Source organism: Macaca nemestrina, chromosome 2 (assembly GCF_043159975.1).
Source record: "Macaca nemestrina isolate mMacNem1 chromosome 2, mMacNem.hap1, whole genome shotgun sequence".
Taxonomy (NCBI): Eukaryota; Metazoa; Chordata; class Mammalia; order Primates; family Cercopithecidae; genus Macaca; species Macaca nemestrina.
Window position 1 is genome coordinate 47,213,666 of NC_092126.1, and position 18,556 is coordinate 47,232,221.

General features: G+C 34.1%; 1 long non-coding RNA gene across 2 annotated transcripts in view; it reads right to left on the minus strand.

Annotated features, from left to right (window-relative positions):
* The window catches only part of LOC139361890 (uncharacterized), a 189,878-nt gene that overhangs the window by 114,737 nt on the left and 56,585 nt on the right, over window positions 1-18,556 (minus strand). For both annotated transcript variants that reach the window (XR_011619775.1, XR_011619774.1), the window contains exon 2: window positions 4,533-4,638. This is a non-coding gene — a long non-coding RNA (uncharacterized lncRNA). The remainder of the gene's footprint in view (window positions 1-4,532; window positions 4,639-18,556) is intronic.

Consider the following 18,556-nt stretch of genomic DNA (forward strand, 5'->3'; position numbering starts at 1 on the left):
TGGAATATTTCCCCATTTTATTTTTTCATTGTCTATTGCTGCCTCCCACACTCAATTTATAATTGTCTTGACAATGTTATACAAATATATAAATTATATATATATATCTGTATAATACCTATGTAATTATATTTTCCCCTTTATGGAATTCCTCACAGTTGGATGCTAAACCTTCTACAATAATTCCCTAGTTTTCTTTGCTTTCACATTTGCCATCCACATTTTTTGACTGCCAAGGATATCTCTGAGCTTTATTTTTCAGCTGTCCTATTGAATCGTTAATTTATGCTATCATACTTTCGTATTTCCAAGATTTCTTTTTTTTTTGGCTCCTTTTATGAAATTTTTATTCTAGTTTCATAGATACAAACTATTCTTCTATCACTCTAAAGTTATTATAATTCTTGATTTAACATTTTCTTCTGCTTCCAGCATTATGTGACTGCTTGCTCCCAACTATTATTATATTTTGGTTGATTGTTTTTGTGCTTTGTTTTTCTTTTCCATTGTGTATTTTGGTTTTTTACAAAATATGCTTAGAGCCTTTAAAAATCTTCTATACTTCTTTTCCCTTTGTTCATTTAATATTATATTGAAATCTAAATATTTAAAGCTGAATAACTAAAATGCTAATGGAAAGGTTCCTTTGTGTAACTGGGCTATACTACAAGTTACGTGAACACCTCGTGTGGATGACAAAACATCAGAATCTACAGGTTGTTTATTTGGGTCTGCTCAGTTTCCCTAGAAAGTGAACATCCAAACTTTTGCCTGGAGAATAGAAGACTGGTTATAGTTATTTGAGATCTAATTTGTGAGATATTGTTTGAGAGTTTCACCACTCAGCAAAGTCTAATAACTTATTTCCTAAAAACATGATACCAGAACATATTATTTCAAATCCTAAAATTATGACTGCAATATAAATATTAATATATATTATATATTTTTTGAAGAGAACTAGGTCGGAGTGCTGCCTAGGTCCAGAATGCAGTGTCACCTAGGCTAGAGTGCAGTGCCAAAATCATAGCTCACTGCAACCTCATACTCCTGGGCTCAAGCAATCCTCCTGCCTCAGCCTCCCAAAGTGCTGCATGTACAGGCTTGTGCAACTGCACCTCACAACATTGTTTTTAAACTATTTTACTTCTTAAAAGTAGAAATTCTGGGAACTTAACAGAGGAATTAAATAACTGGCAAATCTTTCCTACAAAAACAAGCATAAAACTGATAACTGGATAACCACAAATTGAGAAATCCTTATTTGAAAACTCTAGGTAAGAACAATGGAAGTGGCAGTTTCTTGTCTGGTGCAGTCCCCAGCTCCATGAATAATGTGATTTTATCAGGACAAGACTGACCATGAATATCAGCAGATTTGCTTCATGAGGTAACTGAACTGCTTTGGAGTGGAGGGAAAACATTGATCCCCAGTAAGAAGAACAAATTCAATAGGAAAACATAAAGAGAGCCACAGCTCAGCTCGCTTGAAGTTGCTGTACCATTTGAGGCAAGTGGAGGACCAGATGGAAACTTTATGGGGAGATCCTGGAAGTGAAGGAGCCACATAAGGTCTGGAAACTTCTTGGTACATCTTTGTCTGACTGTGAAACTATGAAAATGTGTAATGGAGGAACAGAGTTTCTGGAAGAAAGTAAAATCTGAGGCTGATATCAAAATTTCCTAAACTTTGAATGTATTGCCCAACCCACACACACAGATTAATCTTCAGAAGGAAGTGTCATGGACTCAAGTGATTAAGCCCAATCTTTGCCCAATCATTGCCTGCCATTAACCTATGATGTTAGGAAACTTTTTAGGTATATTGAAAATGTTCTAAATCTCAACCATGATGATTATTGCACATTAAGAATCTACTGAGAATCATTTTATCAGATTTATTTACAGAATAGTTTCAATTTATATTATATAAATTGTAATTCAATAAATCTATTTAAAAGAGGCTTCAAAATGAACTTTGCTTTTAATATTTTACTAATGAAAAATTCACTCAAGCATTTTCACCTTTTATACATACAGGGTGATTACTCCAAATAGAAAATAATTCCTAAGCTCGTCCTCTCTAAGTATCTTTTTCTTTTTCACTCAGTTACTTGCAGAACTCGTAAATCTCTAAGGTAACTATTTTTCTAAAAAGAAGTCTATAAAAATAAAGATTAATATTTTTTCATGTTAGAGCAGAGTTACTGTTAAAAAACGCAAAAATTTACAATTTTTCTTTCTGATATACTGATGTTTTTTTCTCCTCAGGAAAGCTGCATCTTTGAGAGTTCCAGAATGTGTTAGCTACTTTTTCATACCTAAGATGCTTGCTCTCATCTATCTCCACATGCAAATTTGCTGTCTTCCAGTCTGTACTAGGCTCCAGGAGTTCTCAGAACTCCCTTTGTTCCTGAATTTATTATCCTAGCTAAAAAATCTGTGAATTCCATTTGGGGCAACTAGCTCCCTGTTCTGGCTTTAGAATATTCTCCTCTAAGACGCTTCCATGCTATTGGTAATCTTTCCCCATCTTTCCAACCCTTTTCAAGGGGCTTATGTGATCAAAGAGCTGTGCTTCACAGCTCCTTGTGGTTCACTTCCCCTCAGTCTGACTCTTTATCAAGTGTCAATTGCCCTACAAAATGGATCTAGGGGAGAGAAATTGATGGATTCCATTGATACTACTCATATCTCACTCCTGTTTCTAAACTCTCCTTTCAAACCTTCATATCTGCTCTTCCTGAGAGTCCTAAAAGTCTCATGTCACCAGTTGTCCAGGAGTTTTTAGGTTAGACACTACTCTATCAGAACCTAAGACGTGTTCCTGGAAGCTTACTTTGATATGACTGAATATTATACAAGATGTCAAAGATTCTGTAGAACGGGAGTGATTGATTATGCAGAAACTGATGGTTAGATCTGGATTTTAAGCCAGAATTAGGGTTAGGGTTACAGAAGAAAATAGCTATGCTTTGTAAGACAGGAAGGAGGACTCCATAGGTACATTTCTTGCATTGTGAAAGGAAGGAAGATGACAAATTAGGCTTACAAGTCTAGTGATAGAAACTTTAAGAAATTCCATTCAGATGGCTTCTATCAAATAACAGTTGACATTGTTAAGCTCTTTCAATGTAAGAAATATTGAACCAAACAATTGTACATGTACTTGATTTATACTGATATTTCATTTTATACTATGTCATGTATTTATGGAAATACTGTTTTCTTGTTATTGTTACCTTGAATTGTTTATTTCTTATTACTTTTTGCTATTGCTCATATGTTTTTTCTTTTCTCTTTCAATCCTGAAACATCCTTTGTTATTTAAATCCGTTAAGTAATGAAAAGTCTCCCAATTTTATATCCTATAACAAAATTTTGGCGGGATTCAGGCATACTTTTTTCAGGGCCAGTCCACAAATATTTTCCCACATTTTCTACCTAATTATTTAATACTACATAGCAAAACTTATAGTTGATACTTTATTATTTATATATATATTTATTTTAACATAATTATATAATGTATATTCAGTAGTCACTCTGATTTCTCCATGGTATTTTGTGGGAAGCAAACAGTTTTGCACTTTGTCCTTCAAACTTATTTCATTATACAGTCTTTATACTATTTTTTTTTGACATCTTTGTGAATTCCTGCCTCATGTGTAAAAGACCACCAAAAATAAATGGCTCATTGTGAAGACAGTAACAGTACAAAGCTTAGTGAAGGAGGCACTCTTGGGAGACACTTCACTGACTTTTAATAATGAACTTAAGTGTCAAAAGGTAGAAACATCCTGGCACTATTAAGGCTATATTTCAATAGGCATAAAATCAATGGACGTGTCTCTCATTGTCACTTCCACTGTAATCATAATGGTTCACAAGGAGAAAATAGAAAGAGAATCAGTATTCATACTTTATCTGCTAAGCTTTTAGATTCTAAATATTTTAGCTAATTATGTTAATATAAGGTAGTTCCCAGAAACATGTGATTTGTAATAGTAATTAGAAAATATTTTCTAAACCTTTGTGATAATGGATTGGGGCACTTAAACCCATCCCTGGTGATGGAAAGTCAAGTAGATGGTACCAACAGTCCAATTTATTCAATTAGTTGTCAGATCCTAATTTGCAAAACTGAGGTTAAAACCTGAAACCAGGCTAGGCACAGTGGCCTCACGCTTGTAATCCCAGCACTTTGGGAGGCAAAGGAGGGTGGATCATGAGGTCAAGAGATCAAGACCATCCTGGCCAACATGGTGAAACCCCGACTCTACTAAAAATACAAAAATCGGCTGGGTGTGGTGGCGCATGCCTGTAGTCCCAGCTACTCAGGAGGCTGAGGCAGGAGAATCGCTTGAACCCAGGAGGTGGAGCTTGCAGTGAGCAGAGATTGTGCCACTGCACTCTAGCCTGGCAACCCAGCGAGACTGTGTCTCAAACAACAACAACAACAACAACAACAACAACAACAACAACAAAACATCAAGCCAGTCACCTCATGAGGGAACAACATCATAACCTACCTTCTTCTCAATGTTATCAGGTTACCTCTCCTGTGCTCACCTGTTGATGATCTAAGAGCCCAGAATGAGATCTACCATAGTCAGGACATCTTCACCTTTGTACAACCTGGAGGAACAAAGTGAGGTGGTGTTTGAGTCTCTCCTTCCCCCTTTATATCCTCTTCCTGTCCTCAGCATGCAAAAGTGTAGGAAAGAGGTGAATAAATGAGATTCCTAGTACAATTATTCTATTTTTCTTCTTGATTTATTGCTAACATAACTTATGCTAAAATGCTTTAACATCAGAAAAATATAAGTAATCTTGATTAGAGTTTTGTATTTCAAACCTAAGACACTTCTCCTATCCCAATTCCCTACCACTAGCAATAAATTAACAGCTAAAATGTATGAGGAAGGGTAGATGATGTTTGGGGTTAGCTCACAGGGATATCTTGCCAAACTCTGAATACATAATTCACATAGAAATAGTTCTGGCCTTTAAGAAATTTACTGCAAAAACGATGACAATTATTCTAAGTGTAATAGGCAGAATAATAGGCCTTCCAATAATGTCCATGTCTTAGTCTTCATAACTTGTAAATCTGTTACATTGCATGGCAAAGGGGAAATATATTTGAAGACAGAATTAAAATTGTAAATCAGCTGATCTTAAAATAGTGAGGTTATCCTGGATTATTCAGACGTGCCCAATATAACTGCAAAGGTTTTTAAAATATTAAGGAGAAAGAAGAGAGCCAGAGAAATGGAAACCTAAGAAGGAAGTGACCCAGTATGGTTGGTTCTGAAGAACAAAGGGGACCAAGAGCCAAAATATGTGAGCAGCCTCTGGAAAATAGGTAAGATAAGGAATGGTTTTTTCCTGAGAGCTGCCAAAAAAGAATGCAGCACAGTTAACACTATGACTTTAGCTTAGAGAGACCCATGTGAGTCTTCTGATCAAGGTACAGGCAGCCTCAGTGTCTGGTGAGGGCCTGTTCCTCATAGATGGTGCCTTCTGTGTGTACTCACATGGTACAAGGTGTGTGTACATGATATGATTTGGGTGTGTCCCCAGCTTGCACTGTGCACCTGGAAAAGCTGCAGAAACTCAAGGCCAGACCATGATAGCAGCCGCGTTAGGCTGTACCCAGAAAGTCACAGGGGCAGAGCTGCCCAAGACCATGGAAATGCACCGCTGGTATCAGTGTGACCTGAATGTGAGACCTGGAGTCAAAGTAGATCATTCTGGAGGTTTAAAATTTGACTACCTCACTGTATTTCAGACTTGCATGGACTCTGTAACCCTTTGTTTTGGCCAATCTCTCCCGTTTGAATGGCTGTATTTACCCAATGCCTGTACCCCCATTTTATCTAGGAAGTAACTAGCTTGCTTTTGATTTTACAGGCTCATAGGTGGAAGGGACTTGCCTTTTTCCAAATGAGACTTTGGACTATGGACTTTTGGATTAATGCTGAAATGAGTTAAGACCTTGGGGAACTATTGGGAAGGCATGATTTGTTTCGAAATGTGAGGACATAAGATTTGGAGGGACCAGAGGCAGAATGATATGGTTTGGCTGTGTCTCCAGCCAAATGTCAACTTGAGTTGTATCTCCCAGAATTCCCCCATAATGTGGGAGGGACCCAGGGGGAGGTAATTGAATCATGGGGGTTGGTCTCTTCCATGTTATTCTCATGATAATGAATATGTCTCATGAGATCTGATGGGTTTATCGGGGGTTTCTGCTTTTGCTTCTTCCTCATTCTCTCTTGCTGCTGCCATGGAAGAAGTGCCTTTTGCCCCCTGTCCTGATTCTGAGGCCTCCCCAGTCAGGCGGAACTATATACCAATTAAACCTCTTTTTCTTCCCAGTCTCAGGTATGTCTTTATCAGCAGCGTGAAAACAGACTAATACAGTACCCTTTCTTCAACTTCTTTTATAAAGACACTAATCCCGTTCATGAAGCCTCCATCCTCATGACTTATTCATTTCCCCAAAGGCCCTGCCCCTCAATAACCTCTTGTTGGGTATTAGGTTCTAACATAGAAGTTTCAGGTGGAGCACCAACATTCAGACAATAGCAAGCCCCTACTCTTATCATGTGCCAATGGAGGCCAAATGCAGAAACTGGGCACCTCATCTGACCTGGCAATAAGGAGATGATAGTTCCCCAACCTCTGCTGGAGCAGTGTCAGGGGAAGCTCGCTACCAAGGAAGGCTTAAATAAGGTTCAGTGTCTGATAATATAATACTCAAAATATCCAGATTTTAATAATAATGAACCATACCGATCTCTGTGATATTATCAGCAAGGATGAACAGAGAGTCAATAAATGCCAACATCAAGGTAACAGTGATCTCAGTACTATCCAACGAGTTTGAACCAGTCATAGTGGAAGCGCTTTAATAAGCAATTACGAATGTATACTTCCAAATATTTTTGAGGCCACTACATAACTGGAAAACAATATTTAAAGGAAGGAAAACTAAACACAAATATCATTATTATAATGCACAAATTCTTATCTAAATATGAGCAAATAGAACTTAGCAGTATATTAAAAGAATTAGACATCAAGATCAACTGAGATTTATTCCAGGGATGTAAGGCTAATTTAATAATTTAAAATTCATTATAATAATTCACTATGTTAATAGACTAAGAAGAAAAATCACATGATCATATCAATTGTGCAGAAAAACCGCTTAACAAAATTCAACACTCATTTATGAGATCTCTCCACACAGGAGGAATACAGGAAAATTTCCTAACCTTCATAATGAGCATCTAAAATCTACAGATAATACTTTACTAAATGATGAATAGCTGAATTCCTTTCTCTTAAGAGAAAAAAACAAGACAAAAATGGTCCCTCTCATCATTCTTATTCAGCATAATACTGGAAGTTCTAACCAGTGAGGGCAACAAAAAGAAATACACATTGGAAATGAAGAAATCTACATTTGCAGAAGACGTAATTGTCCACATGAAGAAGCTTACAAAATTGATGAAATAACTGGAACTTTATTTGTCAGTGAGTTCTGCAAAATCACAGGAGACTTGTATGCTGATAATTCACAAAATGTTAGTGAAAGAATGCAAATTTAAAATGTTACAACAAAAACAAGAAGCACAAATTCTGTTGATAAAAGAGAGAAAGTAGATGACACTTTCAGTGCCAGTAGAAACGTAAAATGATACACCCACTCTGGAAGACATTTTGACAGTTTCTGTTGAAATTAAACATGCAATTATCATATGACCCAGCAATTGCACTCCTGGAAATTAATCCCAGATAAATGAAAACTTATATTTATATTACAGTCTGGGCACACATGTTCATAACAGTTTTATTTGTAGTAACTTTTATTTGAAACTAGAATCAGCCCAGATGTCCTTCAGTAGGTGGATGGAAAAACAAACTGTGGTTCCTGCACACCATGGAGTAGCACACTGCAATGAACAGGAAGGGACTGTGAATATACAGTAACCTGGATGAATTGCTAGAGAATAATGCTGAATGAAAAACAGCCAACTCCAAAAGGTAACCCTCCATTTATACACCATTCTTGAAGTGACAAAATTTTACAAATAAAGAACAGATTAATGGTTTCCCAGGGATGAGGAAAGAGTGGTGGAGGGTGGTTAGGAGGGAAGTGGATATGAGTATAAATGGTCAACTTGAGGGATTTTTGTGGTAATCTGTACCAATATCAACATCTGGGATATTTTACTTCATTATTGTTTTGCAAGATACTACCACTGGGGGAAACTAGGCATTATGAAAAGCATAGAGGGCCACTCTATATTATTTCTTATAACTCTATGTGAATCTGTGATTATCTCACAATAAAATATTTAATTAACACATTCTAAGAAAATCACAAACAATACAGCTAAAAGATTGCTGACTATTTTGAAGTGACTTTAGAATTTTGTATATATATTTTAAGATAAATTATTTGGAAACCATTTTTGGCAATTTCTATTTTAGTGTGCATTTCCATGGATCATATTTTATTGTTTTTTTATTTTTTCTTTTGCAATTTTTTATCAGTGATTTCATGTTTCATGTAATTCAGTGTTCATGTTTTGAGTGTATATTTGGTTTTGGAAACTATTTTGAATAATTAAATCTCATGTCTAGTGAATGAAACAGGCATTCAACCTAGGGTAACAACCCTTCTGGTTAAAAACAAGATGCAATTATAAAGTAATCTGATTTTATTTGTGATACTCAAACTGTCTCTGGAGTCAATTTCCAACAAGGTGTTATACCTTTAGGTGTGGTAACATATGGATATGTGGAATTTTATTCCTTCTGGAATTTGATTTAAACAATATTTAGTAAAGTGATTTAAATATCTCCTTATCTATTGGATATCAGCAAGGAAATAAACCATGCACTTATGATTAAACAGCTTCTGCACACTTGTTACACAGTTCTGCATGCTTTTTTATTCAGTTACTAGCAAGATGCTGCACTGGCACAGCCTTAGCCAAGATAAACTCCAAAGGAACAACTGAGAGAAAACAACACAATGGAAAAAACCTTGGAACCCACTGGATGATTTGAAGAATCATTATTATAAATTAGTGAGTGTGAAACCATTGAGGTGAAGATTTGCTTTTGCTGGAAGCAGGGCTATTACATCTGTGGGATAATTAAGTTGGAAAGGAACTTTAAGAGATTTTTTCTTTGTATGCTGACATTGGCTTAGGAGTAATTAGTTGCAATTTAGGGATCCTCAGGAATAAAATCTTGCAAGCAAGAAGTACTACTCTGAGATGGAAGCCTAGAGAAAAGTAGAAATTGTAGGGGCTAATTAATACAGTTTCCTTTCCAGTACCTCTTTTTCCAAATCTTTGAACTTCTTCTATAATCTAAGGAATGCCCTCTGTAAAGGCCTCTTCTTCTTTAGGGGTTAAATGCTCATATCTGGGAATTAAAAACTAGACGCAAGAATGTCTATTCTCATTGTTTGCACTTAAATAACTTAGTTGTAAATATTTCACTTCTTCCTTAAAAGAAAGGTTATTTTTGCTAGACGACAAAAATATTGTTCCTTAGAACTAAAATTAGGGGTTCCTCTTGCCATTTAATAAACAGGTATATGAGAAAGCTACTATATTGTCTAGATTAATTGACTCCAATTCATATACAATTAATGGAAGAAAATTAAATCTGAAACCTAGTTCTGCCAATGATTCTTAACCTTCAGCAAAGACAGTTCGATTCATCTCATTAGGAATCTTGACCGGCTGAGATGCCAAATGAGGGAGAAGAAAATGTAGAATGGAGAATGAATATGAAAGTGACAAACAAAAACTATAGCCTTGAGACAAGTTATAGAAACAAGGACTGTAGTAGCTGTGGATCTTTTTTACTTTGTGTATTATGTACATTTTTAATATATTAGGCATTTTATAATTTTCCGTTTCCTTATTAACTTAAATTGTAAAAGCTGTCCATGCTTAGCTTTATGATTTTGTCTTTACACTGCAGACTATTTAGATGTCTTGTGACTCTGTTAGTGGGGCAATTAACATTTCTAGAAATGAATTCATGGACTCGGTGCAGTTTTGAGAGGGTGCATCTTTGTATGAAGTCTAGTGGCTTTCTGTTATGAAAAATAGGATATGGTTTTTATTGTTATTATATAGAAGATTAGACAGGGGTAGGCAGATCTGTAAGGATACTATGTGTTCAAGAGTTTGGACCGTGCTGGAAAGCTTTAGGTGCCTCTCATTTCCACACTTGCTCTCGGTACTTTCCTCTGTCTTACCATGTCAGAGGTCTGTAAACTACATTTCCTAGATGCCCTTGTCAGCTGGTTTACTGCTCTGTTCTGTCAATGATCTGCAGGAAAAGAACTCCACTTTTCTATGATTCCTACTTTCAGTCTGGCAGTGATGCTCTAGCAAGGACATGGCGGTGACGTTATTAACAGCAATAGCAGTAGTGGTGATGGAAACTATGGTGCCAGTAGTGATGGTGACAGCACCCTGGTGGCAGGGACGGTGGCAACTGAGAAAGCAGCAGCAGCCAGTGAATGTGAGCTTCTAGATTCTTAGTTACCCAAGTCTTCAAGAGAGCTGATTTAGTGTTACAGTGACCTTGGGCTCTGGGTAGCACCATCCTATTGCTCTTTCCAGAAATGTGAAAGTTTCTGCAGTAATTAATTTGTATTTAACTTTACCTGGTTCCTTTTTGCCTCCAGTCATTTCAAACTTGCTAAAACAAACAAATAAAAAAAACACAGAACACACAACTCAAACTGTTTCTTTTCTTTTTTTTTCTGTTTGTATGCCGTCTTAACTTTACATGGCAAAGAGAGAAATTCTTGTGCTTATGTAGCTGAGGATAGACACAAGAATGCTCATTGCAGCACTTTTAATACTACCAAAGACCTGTAGATAGCTCAAATGCCTCTTATCAGAGGTGTGATAAAAATGCAATGAGTATTATATAGCTATCAAATAAATAAATATATCTACATGTAGCAATATGGGTGGAACACAGTGATGTGGTTTGTATAATACCTTTATTAAATATAATTCACATATACTAAAATTCATTGTTTTAAGATACATACTTTTGTATTTTAAAATATTTTCACAGAGCTGTATTATACAATTGTTACTTCTACTTTAGAACACTGACATCACCCCTCAAATAAATCCCATATCCTTTAGTAGTTACTCCTGATACCACATCCCAACTCCAGCCTGAAACAACCACTAACCTATTTTCAGCTTCTATAGATTTGCCTATTTTGGACATTTTATATGAATCACATTATACAACATATGTTCTTTTTTGACTAGCTTCTTTCTATTAGCATAATGTTTTCACTGTTTATCCATATTGTAGCATGCATCAGCATATTATTCCTTTTTATTGCCATGTAATCTTCTATTGTATGGATATGTCATAATTTATTTGTTCATCTGTCATATGGATGATTGGGTTATTTCTACTTTTTTGTCTATGATGAATAATGCTGGTATGAACATTCATTTATATGTTTTAGTGTAGATGTAAGTTTTAATTTATCTTGGACATAAAATTATTTATGAAATAGCTGAGTCATCTGTTATCTCTACATTTAACATTTTGAAGAATTTACAAACTTTTTTCCTCAGTGGTTGCCCCTTTCACAATTATCCAGCAATGTATAAGACTTTCAATTTCCTTATATCTTACCAAGCTATTTTTAATTTTTAATTTGGTCTTTTTAATTTGGGCCATCCTCTTGGGGGTGTGAATGAGGATCTCATTATGGTTTTGATTTGTATAATCCTAATAGCTAATGACGTAAACTATCTTTTAATGGGTTCATTTGCCGTTGCTACACCATCTTTGAAAAATATTTGTTCAAGACTTTTGCTTATTTTAAAATTGTCATTTGGTTTTTAATTATGAAATTGTGAGAGTTCTTTAAATAATCTAGATAAAAGTCCCTTATCAGGTACCAGATATATGACTTGCAATTATTGTTTTCCTATTATGTGGTTGGTCTTTTCAGTTTCTTAATGGTGTCATTTGAAGTATAAAAATGTTTAATGTTGATGAAGTCCAATTCACCTATTTTGTGTGTGTGTGGTTTGTTCCACTGATGTGGAACATCTCCTAATCTAAAGTACAGAGCGTTACTTCCGCGTTTTCTTCTAATAGTTCTATAGTGATATCTCTTATACTCACATCTGTGATTCATATTACATTGATTTTAGTGTATGATGTTGGGGTTGAACTTCATTCATTTGCCTGTGCATGTTTAGTTGTCCCACCACCATTTATTGAAAAACTATTCCCCATTTAATTATCTTGATCCCTTGTTGAAAAACAATTGACAATAAATGTAAGAGATTATTTCTAACTGTTAATTCTATATACAGTTAATATATATGCATAGACATATGTACTACTGATTTTATATACACTTAATATATATGTTTGTGTTTATCTCAAATTATTTATTAATTTATTTGTTCTTTCTTCTTCGGTACTTTATTCAGGTGTGTGTTATTTAGTATCAATATATTTGTGAATTTCCCAAAGTTTCTTCTACAACTAATTTCTAATTTAGTCTAAAAAACTGTTTTTACAAAGTTATGCTTTAAAATTCTTTAAAATTTGAAATGCTTTAAAATTTGTGAAGGCTTGTTTTGTGGCCTAAAACGTAACATATATTGGAAAATATTCCCTTTGCAATTGAAAAGTATATATTCTGCTGTTGTTGGGTGGACTCTTCTATAGATGTCTTTTACGGGGAGGATGTATACTCTGTTTTTTATAAGTCTTATACTTTATAAAAATATTTTATCAGATTGTTATATCCATTCTTAAACTTGGGGATGTTGAAGTCTTCCACTGTCATTTTTATATCCTACATTTCTCACTTTAATTCTGTCAGTTTTTGCATTTTAATTTCAGATTCTTTTTAAACCTCAAAAAGTGTGGATATGTCTCTAATTAGTATGCTTTCTTTATGGGCCCTCTGAGGCACTGATTACTTTTCAACATTCCTTCTGTTACTGGTATTGGATAACCTTGATTGATCTATCTTTATGTTGCTTGATTTCTTTGATTTCTTTTCTACTAGCTTAAATCTGTTACAGAGCATGTCGAGTGAATTTTTAAATTTCAATTATTATAATGTTTACCTTCAGAATTACTATTTTGTTTGTTATAATTTTTCTCTCTTTATTGATAGTCTTTATTTGGTGAGAAATCATTCTCAGTCTTTTCTTCAGTTCCTCAGATGTATTTTCCTTTGGTTCTTTAAACGTATTTGTAATAACTGGTTTAAAAGCTTTGTCTAGCATGTTTAAAATCTGGAGTTCCTTAGGAACAGTTTCGATTGTTTTTTTTTTTTTCTTTTTTCTGTGCATGGATAATATATTTAGTTTCTATGTTTGTCTTTTAACTTCTTATTGAAAACTGAACATTTTAAATGTATATACTGGTAATAGTATTGTTCTTCTTTCTTAAAATTTGTAGTTGTTGATAATGTTTTGTTGGGGTTTTTTTAGGGACTTTTAAAGATTAATTTTGTAAAGTTGTTGGTTTGTTTTTTGATTGTTTGTCTTTTGCAACCACTGAAGTCTCATTGGTTAGCTTAGTGGTCAGCTAAGGGTTGGACAGAGATTTTCTTCTATAACTTGAACCTAAAGATTTCTTTCTTGAGGCATGTGTGTATGCATGTTTGTGTGTGTGTGTGTATGTGTGCACGCGTGCGCTGGGACTTTCACTCTATTGTATGGCAGTGTACAACTCTACCTTAAGCGTCACTTAGTGCTTTTGCAGAACCTCAAAATTAGCCAGAGATGAAAGCTTAGGGCCTTCTCAGGATTCTCCTGTGTAGGTACACAACTCTGCTCCTATATAGAACCTCATATAGTCTCAGGAAAATGTTGGAGATTTTCAAGACTCCTAAAGCATTCTTATTCCTCATATTTATTTTCAAGTTTTCCTGCCACCCTCCTATTTACTTCAATTGGCATTGCCGTTTTAGGCATCTACAATGGTAAATAACTGCTGCCGATTGTTTTTGGCTAATGCCCTGAGTGACCTCTGAATCAAATCAAATCAACACAAGCTCTGTAAATGAGGTTTTTTAAGGGAACACTCATTTCAGATGTAATAGTAAATATTCCTTATGGACAGGGTTTTTGAAAGCTCCAAACACATTCTGCCTCCAGCATCTACTAGACTACTGTTTTCCACAGCTACCATGGTTGTTAAGACTACCAAATTTGTGGAGTGAGGGTACTGTTCAGTTCCAATGGTAATTCAAATGCTATCGATCTCACCCCTTTTTACCAAGATTCAGACCTTTTTCTTGGAAAAAAAAAAACACTTTGTGGACTGTTCTAAACTTTTGGTGAATTTCCAGCGTTCTGAAAATATTAATTTTGAAAAATTTGCTAGTGTTTCCATTCCTTTATGGAGGTATAGATTTTTAGAGGCCCCCACTTCATCATTATGAGGTGTATATCATCTGGAATATATATGTAAGTCACCAAAGTTAAATCTTAAAAATCAATATAAAATAAAATACGCTTTTTAAATTAAAAAAAATAAGATTTCAAAAAACATTGGAATATACACTATATATAAAGAAATGCAAGAAACAATACAAATAGGATTTGGAATAGTAATCTTGGACAGGTAAGACATTGAGATGAAATTATGCTCATGCATGAATGAGAGTGCATCACAAAAAAAGATTATGATAAAATTCCTTGAGTTCCAGTTGAGAAATGGAGTAATAAGTGTTGTGTTAGCTTATGACCATTTCAAAATTAATGTTAAATAAAATAAAAATCCAAATGCTAAACTTTAGTTTTCCTTGATTTACAGTTTACTTACATGTATTACCCATATACTCAGGTAGAGGGAATGGTATGCACACTCTTGATAAATAGCCTAGAGCATTCAGCATCATATTTTATCAACTACCTTTTAGTATGTGTTGCATTTGGGGTCATACATTAAATTGAAAGGGCATATGTGTTTCCTGTTTTCTTGATTTAGCTCTGCAATGGAAATTAAGAAACAATCTGTTAAGATTTTAAAGAAAATTTATCTTCTATTTTTATAAACCTATTATTTCTTTGAATGTTGTTACTCTATATAATTGAGGTTTCTATGATTGCCTCTTCTGGGTTACAGGAACTACTTAGACAATTGTGATGTTAGAAAGGTAGCCAACTAAGAAAGAAAAATGTAATGTTTGCTTTAATGAATCTGTAATCTGATTCCAAGTGGTCCTAGTCTTCAGCAGGACTGCATTAAAAGTACTGCATTAAAACTTTTTACTTTGCTAAAGCAAGCTATTTGACTTTATATTTTGAAGCATCATCATCATCTGTTCAAAACATGCTGTGCTGTAAGTACAGCTTTGCAGCAGCTATTTATGTTTGGATTTGCTAATTCTAACCACTTACAGGGCTTCACTTACGGACTTGGCCTGGGAATTTATTAAAACATAGTAGTTTTGGAAAGATTAAATTTAGCAGAAACAACTTAAGTTTAAACTCTACTTCCTGAGATTTCTTTATTTTCATATTTTCACTATGGCTTAATTTCTCCTTAACTTGTTGGCATTGGGCTGCCTCATTTCTCCTTATTGATTTGATATGGAGATAAAAGCCTATAGAGCTAAAACTCAGCGGAGGAAAAAAAATGTAAAAATAAAAAAGTATATAAGGTTTTTGTTCTTTTATTTTTACTCAGATATGAAGACTTGAATAAAAGAATGATATGAAAGGAAAAATAAATTTCCATAAATCTTCCCAGGTTGGTGATCCAAGAAATCAGTAGGAATTTATACTCTTTCACTAGCACACTGATAAGTGTCTATACCAAAATTTATTGTAAATATTTTCCAACAAGAATAACAGAAAGAAAGCACTAAAGGAGTTGGGAAATATTACAAGACCCATGTGCTGTTATTTCTTTTAATTTTCCACCTCATTAACATCTTAGATGGAGATATGCTGAATATGCAGAAGTTGTACTCCTTTATTACTAACTACTTCACTGCAAGCTACATTTTTACATTGGCTTCAGGGTGTGTGTGTGTGTGTGTTTGTGTGTGTGTGTGTAAATGTTTTACAGTTAACTGCATCGTTTATTTTTTAGAATAAAATATAACTATATTTCATGATATACCATACTAGAAAATGTCTGCTTTTAAATTTAATGTGGCATATTGAAAATAAAGAAAAACTAACCCAGGGCATATAAGGAAAGAATTGCTTCCATTCCTAGCTCTCACACTGAATATTTGGACTCATGGAAAAGCCATTTAGATTTTACGGTTTTTAGAATCCTTAAAAAATAATTATTAGAAAAGATTGTTTCCAAAGTCATGGTTATTTTCTCTGTTTTTTTTCCTCAACTCCTTATTTTATCATAATTTTTCAAAGTCTTGTGTTGTTTTGTAATAATCTATTTGCTTTCTGCCTGACTGAGTAGAATGTGAATTCCTGGAGAAGAAACTCTTCAACTTGTTTATCTTTCTGTCACATATATTAATAGATTGTAAGGTCATTTTCAGCTTTATACCTACGTAACACTGTATCTTATTATTTTTCTTAATTATTTAAATACATAATTTATACTTTAATAAGTATTTCACAAATTAATATATATATTAACATGGCAGAATAAGACCATATGTCATCTGAAATTATAATATGCTATCTAAATAAGTTTTGCTCAGTTTGTATGTATCAGTTTGTATATATATGCAGTTATCTTCTTTTACATAAAATTATTCTTGTATACATGTGTCTTTTTGTTACTTTTCTCTTTAAAATGTAAGTCAATTGTACATACTGAAACTTCAGTAAGCAAAGAATAAATCACTTAATATTTAGTCAGGAGCTTAAAGTTACATGAGGAGAACTGAGTATATATACTTACATTTTAATTACAAAATATGAAAGATATGGCAATTGACTATTCACAAAATACTACATTAAAAATTCTTACTTTGCTAATGCAAGCTATTTGGCTTTATGTTTTGAACTCATAATCATTTTTTCCTCCTGTCTCATCATCAGTATATTTTTAAAAATTAATGTTTTTCTTTTTATCTGCAACTCTGTGTATATTAGTTTCTCTGTCTCCTATTTGTTTTAGAATGATGGCACTAGCAAAATTCAGACTGAAGAGTGGGCTGTATTGGTTTGAGATTAGAGATTATGGGCATTCCAGTGTGGGCTGTCAGAGCTTTGTGTGATGAAGGAAACAGTCACACTGAAATGCAGTCAATCCATGGTAAGAGAGCCACATCTGAATAAGAACGTCCTCTTTGGAAATATAGACAGTGAAAGATATTAGAGGCTAAGGAAGGTAAGAAGATGTCCATGTTGAAAGACATCTGACATGTGGTGTCTGAGTCCAAGAAGACTGAAGCAGTGTCTTTACAAAAGAGCAGAACAATGAGTAGTATCAGCTGCAGCAGTGAGAGGAGAGCTACCTGTGCATGGGAGAGCTGCATGGAACAAGGCATTGAGGTCTGAGCAGAAGGAGGGTGTGGTATGTAGTGAAGGTGACTTGTCATTGAGCCTCAGCCCATGGGATCACTGCCTCTGTGTTTGAGAGGAGGAGAAGTCACAATAGGAATAAAAAATTATTCACATACACGGAAATTGAACAAATAAGTAATTTATGAAGAGTAATTGGAGTCAATTTTCTTATTGCTAATGAAGGGAATTATAAACATGGAAAGAAATTAAATTAGCATGAACTCAGTGGTGTTGAACTGGAACTAAAAGTATGTGAAGAAATTCAGGAATTTCAATAGATACAGATGTAGGATGAAATATAAGTTTTGCTCAATTTGTATATATATGCAGTTACCTTCTTTTACATAAATTTGTGGAGTTAGGGGACTGTTCAATTCCAATGCTAATTCAAATGCCATAGATCATCTCTCAGATGAAATATAGATATACATATACTATATATGCACATCGAAATATAGATTTATATGTGTATGTATGTTTATTTGTATATATGTATATGCATCTATATTTCATATATATAAAAATCCATACATAATAATATATACATAATATCTATACATAATCTCTATATGTATGTATTTAATATATACATATGCATCTATGTGACCTCTATATATGACTATAATTGACTAATGGATAAACAAAATGTCATATATACATATAATGTAATATTCTTTGTCAATAAAAAGAAATTAAATACTGAAACATGGTATATATACAAGGTTCAACATTCATAAACCTCGAAAACATTTTTCTAAATGAAAAGTGGGAAAAGGGTGTCTAAAGTGGCAAGATACAAAATCAATATACAAAATTGATTGTGGCGATGGTTGCACAACTTTGTGAATATCCTAAAAACTACTGAATTGCCCTTTAAATTGGGGAGTTGTATGGCAGTGAATTGTATCTCAATAAAGCTGTTATTAGAACTGAAGAACAAAAAATAAAGAATAAAGAAATATTGATAGTACCAGATCATAACCCATTCAATAAGATAA